This window comes from Armigeres subalbatus, chromosome 1 (assembly GCF_024139115.2).
Source record: "Armigeres subalbatus isolate Guangzhou_Male chromosome 1, GZ_Asu_2, whole genome shotgun sequence".
Classification (NCBI taxonomy): Eukaryota; Metazoa; Arthropoda; class Insecta; order Diptera; family Culicidae; genus Armigeres; species Armigeres subalbatus.
In genome coordinates this window covers 163,797,471-163,810,278 of record NC_085139.1, presented here as the reverse complement: position 1 = coordinate 163,810,278, position 12,808 = coordinate 163,797,471, and positions in this window count along the sequence as shown.

Genomic DNA, 12,808 nt, shown 5'->3' with positions numbered 1-12,808 from the left:
TGAATTTGATAATTACCGACCATTGCGTTTAAAAGTTATTAAGAAATTGGAATCGAACTATATAGGCGCCATATAAGGTTGGTGTCTTGGCTAAATGCGAGAAAGGTAGTTTCACCACTCGGTGAATTAAGTTGGGTTTTTGTATGATAGGTTTAGTTTTTTGTATGAATCGTAAAGCTCGGCTTGACTACCATCCTCCTCCTTCAGTGCTACGTAATTTTCTCTTTGACATCAACTGGCTCGTTTATTTCATTAATTCATTCTTCGTCGAGCTCCGTGCGAGACAGTCGTACATCCTGGTCCTTGTTCGGTATTGTCCTCGTGTTGAGTTTACAATACATATAGGCTTTGTCATCAACTAACAGTGAATCCAAAACTCAATTTACTCGCGTTATTAGCAACGCACAAAATAACAGTTGTGCGTTGCATCCGTATTGAGTAGTGTGCCCTTGAAAATGCGAGAGGATTGTGCTTCGAATTTCGGGATGCTTGTCTTTAGTTGGCTGAAACCTTAATAGAAACCATTTGACGTCCGTTTGTTAAACGATTTCAATTTAGGAAAAAAAGATTCCATATTGATTAATACATTGACTATAGACGGATTTCCCCACTTATTCACGCTAAATAAACCTAAACAAGTAATGCACTGTGTAATGTTTTATCGAATGAAAATATATAGTTCGCCACATTTAGTAGGTGAAAGTGGGGCACCCTAAGCGGTAACCTTTGTAAAATAGTGAAATATCAAAAGTGTGCTAAATTTATTTAGAACGGGTGACACATCTCTTGCACTTCTAGAGATTATGTTCAAATGATGCTTCGCTTGAAAACGTCGTATTCCATGTTGATTTTTTGACCACTGGCTCTACGACAATATCTGAATTTGAAAAACTAATTAAACTTACTATGTCTGAAACTTGATTATGCATATGTACAACATGTGATAGATTTAGTTCGGAAAAGGTATTGGAGGGTAACCGCCCCTTCGGTGGGGTTTGATCCCACGACCCCAACTTAATTTTAAGATAAAAAAAACACCTACATAAAGTTAAAAAAATCCGTTGATTGAAATCATCTCTGACTCAGGCAGAAACTATTTTGATGATTTTTGAAATGCATTTAAGGGTTAGGCGACTCTTAATCCTGGAGATGACCTTGTTCCTAATACAGTTAGCAATACCGTGCCTAGTCGACATATATTCGAAGATTTGTATCCTTATTATCCTCAAATTGGTAATGTTGTAAAGTTTAGTTATACAAAAGCCTTGGTAAGTATCAATTTGTGCTGAAAAATGAGTCATTTAAGCTTTAAATCTTAAATTATGTAACTACAAAATTAAAAGAAAATTTGAATTTCAACTAAGCCATCTTAAAATCAATATTCAAGAACAAGTGAGGTTTTCAAAGTGCATTTTCAGTTATATATCCCTTTAACATGATTGTTAACCAGTTGGCAACCGCTTCTCGTGCGCTATAGTCGTGTTTTCGGATAGCTCGCTACGTTCTAACAGTTTATAGCATTTTTTTGTAGATCCTGTTGCGAAACATTTTTTGCATTCGTCGCAAAATGTCTTCGAATAGGCGAAAAACGCTAGCCGTCGATTTCAGTGTTCTTCCGACACGACCTACGCTGGAACCAGTAGAGGAAGTTATCGACGTCGATCTTAAGCTCAACAAGGCGGATGTTAGAAATATCCAATTGCACAACTTGAGAAACTGTGTGCTCATCGAATTGAACGATGCAGGGCTGGCATTGCGGTTGCAAATAGAGCACCATCTGCGATACATATTCCGATGCCAGGGTGTAAAGTATTATATCTCTATATATGTAGATGTCCCCACTACAGTGATCGTTCGCTAATTGGGGCACGACATCGTCCCAACTAGCGAATGCCGTTTGCTAATTGGGGCGTTTTGACGAGCCTCAATGTTGTCTGCTTTTTTTTTCATCAAACATCTGCACCCCAACGGAAAAACATGGCAGCCTGGTTAATAGACGAAATGAGAAAGTATCCGGTTATCCACGGTTTAAACGTCAAAAATTCCGTAGAACTTGTGGACAAACTGAAGAATATCGAGATGCGACGAGGAGAAATAATGGTTTCGTTTGATGTAACTGGGCTGTTTCCAAATGTACCCGTGGCTGAAGCTATTATAAGTTTGCGCAGACACATAGAGAAAAAACGAGCACCCCCAATCACATCGCCGCTTACCTAACTGTGGCAGAAGTATGTATGAAGCAACATTTCTTCATAGGCTAGGTGTACCAGTTATGGCTATAGCACCAGTTGTCGCACTAGTGCTTTCCCGAGCAGCACAAGTCAGGCAAAAATGGTTACAGCAACTTTATTGTGACTGAATCTGGTCACACACGAATTGCAGTAACTTTTATGAAACATGTGTGCTGCTAGGGTTATATGCCAAATGGCCAATCAAATCACCGCAAACCAAGTTCATATCGATAAAGCATATTCATATGATACGATAACACCTTTGATTTCCTCTAAAACAAGCAAAACATAATTGTAAAAATTGATTTTGCCTAATTTTTGACGTCCTTTGCACCAGTTGTCGCACTAGTGGTCCCTATTTGGCCAGCCCCATAAGAAAACAATGGGATTTGCCAAATAAGGAACCAAAATTAAGAATAGTGCCACAACTGGTGCATGCGTTCCTATTATGGATTAATCAATTTTGAGGATAATAACAAATTTTATTGTGGTTTTCACAGCTGTTCTAAGGAACAGGAAGTAAAACCTTTCGCTTGATATATAAAGTGCACCCACATGCCTTTTACTTATTTAAAAAAAAATAGTTGTTTTTATGTATGGCGACAATTGGTACACCCACCCTATTCAGGGGTAAGTTTTACAAACAAACGTTTGGTCTCAACATGGCCAGCAAACTATCACCACTTTTGGCGGATGTGTTCTTGAGTGATTTTGAAGTAGATCTGACAAAAGAAAACTCTCCCCTCGAATCTGGAGGCGTTACGTGGACGACGTCTTTGCCAGAGGCGTCGCGTGATCAATTCTTCAACCTGTGCACTATTTTAATATTTCGAGAAAAACACATAAAAGGGACCTAAAATGATAAACAAATAATTTTCCAGCGCGTTTCTCAATATGTTTGCTTAATGCTTATTTTTTGCATCTAACTGATTCTTAGCTACTTCTTATTTTCTGAATTAACTCAAACTTAACTAAGCTTCAAAGTGATTTAAGTAAAATTAAAAATTACTATCATCAGAATCGTTTCCAATGTGACAAATAAGCAATATATTATTGAGCTGGCACTATCAATTCTAATTTGAGTTATTCGTAAAATGAGACGAAGTTTTAAATGCAGAACAGGAAATTGGAATATATCAATCATGCAAAGGCTCTAATAATAACTTGTAATTAGCATATAAGTCATATAAGAAAAATGAAGTCTGTACAATAAAGAGAACAATGAAGTTTATAGGCCTTACTCGTCTCAATTAATAATTATTCTTTTTACAATTTACAGTGAACGTTCGCTAGTTGGGGCGCTTTTTAGTTGGGGGTTCGCTAATTGGGGCGAAACCCAATTAAAAAGCAGCTAAACGTCAGAATGTGGTGTCAAAAACGCGTTGACGTTTTGTTTCCGTGTTTGGCGGGATCGATATTTTCTGGCGCGTAAAATTTTCCTTTGTTCAATGCAAAAAGTAAACAAAATTGATGCTTGTCAAAACGCCCCAATTAACGAACGGCATTCGCTAGTTGGGGTGTGGTCGTGCCCCAGTTAGCGAACGATCACTGTATATCTTTGATCAATATTCTGGACTGGACAGATGTCGAGAAGTTTTCCGTCCATCAGCATGGAAACTTGCTCATTAAAAAATTCATAAATTTGTGTGGACCATTGACATTTGACTTACCCCTTTACTTACTTTTTACTTATGGATCCTGTACACCTCCGGTGGTGCAAAGGGCCGACTTGAAAGATCTCCATCCTGAGCGATGCCCGGCTATCGCTTTAACCTGTTGCCAGGTTAGATTTCGGTCGACTTCTTTTATTTCTTTATTGAGGCTTCTCCGCCATGAGCCTCTGGGTCTGCCTCTGCTGCGATGTCCCGCTGGGTTCCAGTCTAATGCTTGCTTACAGATTTCGTTTCCGCCCCTACGTAGAGTGTGGCCGACCCAGCCCCACTTCCGATCCCGAATTTCTGTTGTTATCGGCCTTTGGTGACAACGACGATGGAGCTCGTTGTTTGAGATCCAGTTGTGAGGCCACCAGGCCCGAATTATATACCGCAGGCATCTGTTAATGAACACCTGCAGCCGTTGAGTGTTCTCCACTGATACACACCATGTTTCGCTAGCGTATAACAGCACAGATTTCACGTTAGAGTTGAAAATTCGTATTTTGGTGCGTTCACTTATCTGCCTGTTTTTCCAGATATTTCTTAAACTCGCAAAGGCAGCCCTTGCTTTCTTGATCCGTGCGCCTATGTCGATCTTGGTACCGCCGTCTGACGCCATTTGGCTACCAAGATATTGGAAGCTTTCAACATTCTCCACTGGTTGCCCGGCTACTGTGAAACTGGAAGGAGTCACCGTGTTTACATCCAACGATTTGGTTTTGTTGACGTTGATGACTAAACCTGCTGAGGAGGAGCGATCAGCAAGGTCGTTGAGCTTACTCTGCATATCAGAGCGCCGTTGCGCGAGTAGTGCAACGTCATCCGCCAATTCGAAGTCGTTTAGGTGCTCCATGGTTATAGGCTGCCATAACAGCCCGCGGTTTGGTTCACGGTCAATCGCATCTACCAGAATCTCATCGATTACGATGAGGAACAGTAACGGTGATAGAATACATCCTTGCCTCACACCAGCTACGACCCGGATAGGGTCGGACAGGACCCCATTGTGCAGCACGAAAAGGCCTCGTACTGTGCTTCGATGAGGCCGATGATTTTCTCAGGAACCCCCTTGCGTCTCATGGCGCCCCACATATTCTCGTGATTGAGACGGTCGAAAGCTTTTTCATAGTTAATGAATACCAAGTAAAGGGACTTTTGGAATTCGTTGACCTGCTCCAGAATGATGCGGAGCGTGACAATATGGTCCCACAGGATCTTCCGGCACGGAATCCGGCTTGCTGCCGCCGGAGAGTCGCATCGATCTTCTCCTGATTCCGGGCTAGGATAATTTTGCACAGAACTTTGAGAACGGTACACAGCAACATAATGCCTCGCCAGTTATCGCATACAGTCAGGTCACCCTTTTGGGCACCTTTACTAAGATACCTTGCATCCAGTCGACCGGGAAAGTTGCGGTGTCCCAGATATTATGAAATAAACGATGCAGTAGTTGAGCAGATGTCATGGGGTCAGCTTTGAGCATCTCGGCTGATATGCGGTCGACCCCTGGGGCTTTATTCGATTTCATGCTTTGGATGGCTGTTTGAATCTCTAGCAGTGATGGAGCTTCGGTATTGACGCGTGTTATACGTCGGATCCTAGGCAGATCATGCCGAGGTGGTGATGGCCTGGCTGGCACTTGAAAAAGTTGTTCGAAGTGCTCGAACCAGCGTTTCAGCTGGTCAGTTGGGTCGGTCAATAACTGATCATTTTGACTTACCCCCTCCCTAACTAAATATATTGGATTTCTCGAAAAAAAAAACTTTAAATATAAATTTCTTTAAAAATGTTGACCTGTTTCATATTCGCTAATTCTGCGACAATATAGATTTTCATCAGAAGATGTGTCTGTTTCTGTTTCCAATAAGTTAATATTGTCGGATACTTCAATGTCTAGTATAATAGGCGTATTTGTAAACAGGCTTTATTGCGCTTATTAGCAGATGACAATTTCTGTTTAAATTGAGCTAATGTCGCGTTAGTATTATCGGACAGTACATTGTTGTCAGGATTAGTGGATGGGTAAACGGGTCATCCCATTTAACATCAAAAATATCAAAAGCGCTTTTGCTTCGTTTTGCTTAAACAAAGCGGAACTTTCGTCATGGAACGCTTTGAGGAAGCAGAAATGCTCGCGCTTTACTCTTCTCTTTCGATTTTGTTCCGATTTTTCCTAAACAATGGAGGGGGAATCTGCTCAACAGACATCCTGGGTTGACCAGGAAGTGCGGAGTTAGGGATCACCGAGAGAGGCAGGACTACATCCCCGACCCGCTAAACCGTTTCCATTGCCGCATTCGGTACAACCAAAAAGTAATGCTTCAAAGGGGGCCAGTGCACAACGCACCCTCGAGGTTAGCTGCGTGTCCTTGCAGCACCGAACATCGTAACTCGCTTTTTTAGAAGAACACCATGGTATCGTGCCAGCGCGTTGCCGGCTTTCCAGGTGGCCTTACCACGCCCTATGTCCTCGGAAGGTGGGAAGGGTCGACTTCGCGCCTGCTTCCCTCTGCACGACTGGTATCAAAAATGATGATGCCGCGTGCACCCCAAATTGACCTTTCTGCGATAGGGCCCTCCTTAGCCGTGCGGTAAGACGCGCGGTTACAAAGCAAGACCATGCTGAGGGTGGCTGGGTTCGATTCCCGGTGCCGGTCTAGGCAATTTTCGAATTGGAAATTGTCTCGATTTCCTTGGGCATGAAAGTATCATCGTGCTAGCCTTATGATATACGAATGCAAAAATGGTAACCTGGCTTATAAACCTCGCCGTTAATAACTGTGGAAGTGCTTAATGAACACTAAGCTGCGGGGCGGTTCTGTCCCAGTGTGGGGATGTAATGCCAATAAGAAGAAGAAGAAGAAGAAGAAGAAGCGATAGGGCCTATTCGCCAGCACACAGAGGGACTTGCCGACGCGGTGCCTACGCCTGCCCCAGCCTTGAGGAGGACCCCTTTCCGTCTTCGGGCTCGGAACCCGCCCGGTTGACCGACGCCGCGAAAGCGACGATACCATGTTGTTCTTCGCGCGGCCACTTGTTCGGTAAAAGGATCAAGTTCGACCACAGAGCATGACCACTAGAGTGGGGCGTCATGGTCATTTTTTCAAATCAATGGTTTTTCGAAGCCATTCTGGGTCCTGAACAACTGTGCAGAATTTTGGACCGATTGGTTGCTTCCTCGCTTTCCGCATCGCGTTTGAAGTTTGTATGGAAATTAGTATGGGAAAACGTATATTTTTGCATTTCTACTACTAGAGGTTGCAATTCATCGTAAACCAAGTGGCACATTGCGTTAAAGTATAACCCAAAGGATGCCGAAAAACTTTGCTGAAGAAGGCACGTTGCTGGAATGTCCACGAAAAAAGTTATAACGCTTCGAACATTGAGTGTTCAAACCATATGCAAAAAATCGTTTATTCTGCCAGCACTGCCGTACTACGTAGAGCATTAATTTAACTGAGTGTTATTCCAAAATAATTGATCTTATAGGGCTTTAGAGCTAATGGTAGCTATCCGGAATTATATCACAAAAAAAAAACTGACAAGAAGGAAGATGGGTTTTGCCCTTCGTAACCATAGGTTGTCCGGTAGTGCTGGCAGAAAATTGATTTCTTGCATATGGTTTGAACCATCATTTTTCGAAACGTAATAACATTTTTGTAGACCTTCCAGCTACGTACCTTCTTCGGCAAAGTCTTTCGGCATCTTCCAGACTATATGCTAACGTATTCAGTCACGTGATTGATGATAAATTGAAGCCGCTAAAAGCAAAAATGTAAAAAAGTACGTTTTTCCATACTAATTTCCATGTAAATTTAAAACGCGATGCGGCATGCGAGGTTGCAACCAATCGGGCCCATATTTTGCACAGTTGATTGGGGTCCCAAAACGATTCAGAAAAACCTTGATCTCACTTGATCGGACGAAGTTTGCGTTTTTCCATACAACTGCGCCCACTCTAATGACCACCGGTATGATCCATGAAGCCGACTCCGATCCCTTGGACCACCTCTTATTTGCGCCTGAACTAGGCATCCTTGAGTCCACGCGCCACCTTCTATGTAGCTCCGAGACGATTAGGGCGATAGGCGATAAAACGGCGTTCCAGCCAACTTCATCTTTACACATCCTCCGAACTAGGTTGTTCGGGGTAGTGTCCAGACCACATGTGGCAAGCATGTGGTCACGCATTGCGCGAAAACGTGAGCACACGAACAACACGTGTTCCGCCGTTTCCTCTAAACCTGCGCACATCGGACAGTCGGGCAAGGCCGAGCAAGCCAGCTGCGTTACCTGTACTGTGATTTTGCAGCACGCTGAAACGCCGGGCACTTCGAATCCCTCATGGGGTGCTTGCTGTTCACAGCTTTGCTGGAACAAATCAAACAATTAGGAGAGTTCGTGCAGCATTGTGCCTTATGTCCTTCCAATCCGCAGCGTCGGCAGAGCTTGCTTCTGTCAGGGCCTTTGCAGTCCCATTGCTTGTGCCCTGGTTCCAGGCATTTGAAGCAAACCATCCCACTTTGACGCTCCCTAACTTGACTACCTTGGAGGCATCCGCTGCAGATAGCCGAACCAATGCTACCTGCGTCCCTGCCGGACCTTTCCGTAGCCGAACGGCTGCGGTGGGCGTCTCCACTTCACACTAGAGATGGGCAAAATGGCTCACCTTATTGATCGACCCGGAATCGTTCCGCTCAATAAAGTGAACTAGCTCATCTGAACGCTTCATCCGCTCACTACATTTTATAAAGTATATTTAATAAAGCGAAATATAATAGATTTTTTTAGTTCAGTTCAGTGGTTATTTACTTTATGGTATTAATACAATAAGAAAGAGATTGATTATTTTCGTTGAGACTTCGCTTCTATCGCACCAACGCATGTTTTTTAATTACCTGTCTGTCTTACTGCCTCTGCTTATGCCTCCATTACTTTCATCCATATAGAAATTAGACAGATGAAATAATATGAAAAACATATTTGTCAAGCAATAATCATTGACGGAAGGTTATTCTTACAAAATTCATTCTTGTTATTGGCTGTCAGGGCAAGTCAATTGAACAATGCGGTTGAATTCAATTGACTTGCCAAAAGTTGAACTGGTTCAACTTTCTTTTCGTTCAAGTGAGTTGAATGAAGGCGTTTAGACGTTCAATTCAAGCAACTTGTTCTTCACTTCACTGTCTTGTCTAAACATAGCATTAGTCTTATATACTCGCACAACACACGCTTGCTACAATCGACGACTTGGAATTGCGCGCATTTCGCTGTTTCCCATTCGACTTTGCAGCCCGTTCATTTGTATCCGTTTCCATCGTTGCCGCTCTCGAACTGTTTGCCGATACGAAACAGAAACGCGCATACACTCACATACACGCTCAAGCTACCGCTAAGCACCCAACGCGCCGTGGGCCACGCCGATATTCTGGAACACATCGACTGCACGCTCGCACTCCACTCTATTTTTTTCGTTTGAACCTATTTCTGTTGGTTCGTTCGTTCATTCAAAGAACCATTTCTTCAGCACAGTCCCCCCTTCAGCTCGAGGATCATCTCGCCCGTCCGGGTACGTCTTATTCGACGTACGTCGGCGCCGAGTTCACCGAGCTTGACGTCACTCCTCATCGCCTTCAAGACGTCCGAGTACTTGCCTCGTCCGTCTTGATGACTAGGGCATCGCCCCTGGAGCGATTGGCGCCTACTCTAGACTTCTTGCTACCCTCATTCGCCTGGGCCTTCTTTTCGGCCCTTGACGTCTTCGATCTTGACCAGGGCCCAGAAGGCGTCATCCCCCTCTATTATTATATACTGATAAGTATTAATCACCCGCGGAGGACAGTAGAATAAGGGTTTTCGGAGAGTTGTTGAAATGCGTGTTAACGCTTGGAGGGTTGCGATCAAAAGAGGCCGACAAACGCCGGACCGTTTATTAGGTAGGGTATCGGTAGCATCCTTCTGCTATAAACATTAGTTTATAGCAGCTGCACTGAAAGTGCAGTTTAGTTAAATTTAGATACACATCAATCCTTCCTTCTTTAAGATTATTGTTTACAATTTGAATTTGAAGGAATTATTTTCTCATATTTACAAAACTTGTATAATCACCTTTACTATTGAAAATATTCGAAATTACTTCTGTAATAGTTCTTGTACATTGTTCTTGAACGCCATGGCAGGCCATCGAGCGCCAAACTAATTACGTTCCTTCATGTTCGATGCGGCTTGACCAATCGTGATTCGATACCGGGTAATTCGCACTCCAGAAAACCCCAGAAAGATTCTTCGTACGGCTCGACTTCTTGGATCGTTTCTTGCAGTGGTGGTGGAGATGAACCAGGGTTATCGACAGTACGATCGACATGCACCACCATCCTTCGCCGCACACGGCCGCCCGCATCATTGGTGATCTTAACTTGACTTTGGTGCGCCGTGGTAAACTTACCGTTTTCAATCGTAATCTGTAAAATATTTTTACAAAAAGGAAAATATGTTTTTAACCAATTAGCCTGACGGTTTATGTTCTTGCACCTAAAAGCATCATCAGCCATCAGACTGTCCAAAGGATTTTCACTAGGAATTTTACTAATATCGGTATTAGATCCAGTGATTATTTCATCACTACGATTATCACAATAAATTAATGGTACGATTTTATTGTCTTTGTATTTCTTTACATTAATCATACTGATTAACAGTTTAAACGTATGGACTAAAACTATCTGAGAAGAAATAAATCCTTCCATCGTCATATTGTTTTCAAAATTTATTGAAAATAGTCCAATTAGATCCTCCAGTTCTGCCTTTAAGTATTTTGGGTCAAGTAGAAACATTCTCACTAAATCTTTAACTATACGAACTAGTCTCTTCCCCTTGCCATTCATAGCGGGATTATATGGAGGACTGTCCGAAACCCATATTCCTTGCCTCTCAAAAGTCATGAGGATTTAATAGAGGACTATTACCTGACATTCTGTCTGGAAACCCAAATTTAGCCAAATATGCTAACAGTAGTTTCATCAATTTTCCACATTCATTTCTATTTTTCATCCAATCAACTTCCATCCAATTCGAAAAGTCATCAACGTTCAATAAATGAACGTGATGTTTGTAGTAGAAAAATCCTTGGTGTATTCTACCAAAATGTGTTGTGGTAGGAGTCCATTTCGAGATAATCATCTGTTTTGGTTGCTCTGCCATAGTGGCAGAAGCATCACAAGCACTATCATACTTTTCTGATTCAACAACTGACTGCTCCATTGGGAATCGCAAACAATTATCGGCACTATTATCCCTTAATGCATTGGGAACGTCAATAACTTTCCTATAGATAGGTGTGTCAAATTTTAAAACCATTTCGGCTTCATTACCTTTAATGAGAGTCGAAAAATCTTTAATGAAAGCATTGGACAATTTCGTCTCCATATAATTCATCAAACTATTATTACGTTCAATTATGTTGTTGTCAATTACTTGATTATTGAAACTATGTCGCCAGTTGGAGAAAAAATTATCCAACCAGGTTCTCCCAAACAAAGGAATAAAATCATGGTTACTATCCAATACAAGAAGTTTCAATTTTGCCTTTATATTCCGAAAAATAACCGAAACTATAACTTCTCCAGCAATTTTCAATCGAAAACCGTTTACCACTATCAAACTATTGGAACTTTTTTTCAGGGGAACATTGAATTTAGCCAAAAATAGCTTCTTACCAATCACGGAAACGTCGGAGCCACTATCAATCTCCATCTGCACATTGATGCCTTGAATATCCAGTTCTAGTAAACATGGATGACTTTTGCCAATGGAGGAAACATGCATGCACTGTAATTCACCTGGATCCGAATAATCACTCTTGTCTTTCCAACAACTCATCATATTCGACAAATTATCGTCATTTTTCGCACAGGTTTTTTCAAAGTTGATGTTGTTGATCGGACTCCTCTTGAATTGTTCCAGCTTCGGGCACCTCCTGCGAACATGTCCTCGAACTCCACAATAGTAGCACACTCGCTGATCAATTGCTGGTTGTTCATGGCTCTTCAGTTCCACCGGGTGAACCACTGCATCCAGATACCTTCTTCGCTGTTCCTGGAGCCGCACTTGTCTAACCCGTCCGGTCTGCGAACGATGATTCACACGATTGCTGTACCTATTGAAGGGTTTTGTGTTGCGCTCGTCATCACCTGAAAAATGTTTATAGCCTGCTCGACTCTTCACTGGACCATGCCTTCGATTTGAATCTGTCATACGTTGGAAAAGGTTACCACAACTTCCAAAAATAGAAGCGATTTGTTCAAAAGAATTGTCTTGTGTTAATGTTTTTGCATTAGAAGCAGCTAACTCCCATGTAGATATGATTTTCTCAACTTGAGCTAGATTCAATTTGTCCCCATATTCCGCTAATAACTTTTGTCTCAAGGCGTCATCCGTCAAGCCAATGAGAATTCGATCAAGTATGCGATCCTGTTTATCACGTTTAAAGTTGCAATACTCAGCTTGGAGTTTAAGCGAAAAAAGAAAATCACTGGCTGTTTCACCAGGTTGCTGTACTCGGGACCCAAATTTGAAACGTTGGATTAAGGCTGAATCCATTTTGTCCAGCTTTTGCTTCAGCTTTTCGATCAACTCGTCAAAAGGTGCTGCATCAAGCAATTGATCATTAAAATACAAGCTCTGAGCTACTTCGAATAGAAAATCACCTCCTAGGAGAAACATTTGATCTTTCCTGCCCGCTTCCGCTACTTTATTAACGCGAAAATGATATCCTAGTCGCTTGAACCAGGACGCAAATGTTTGTCCTTTGCGGTACGGATCAATATTCGGAGCTACGTAACACATCGTTTCTATAATTTTAAAATAAATAAAAATAATTTCAGTTGAGGCAAATATTGAGCATGAGCATGAGCATGAGCATGA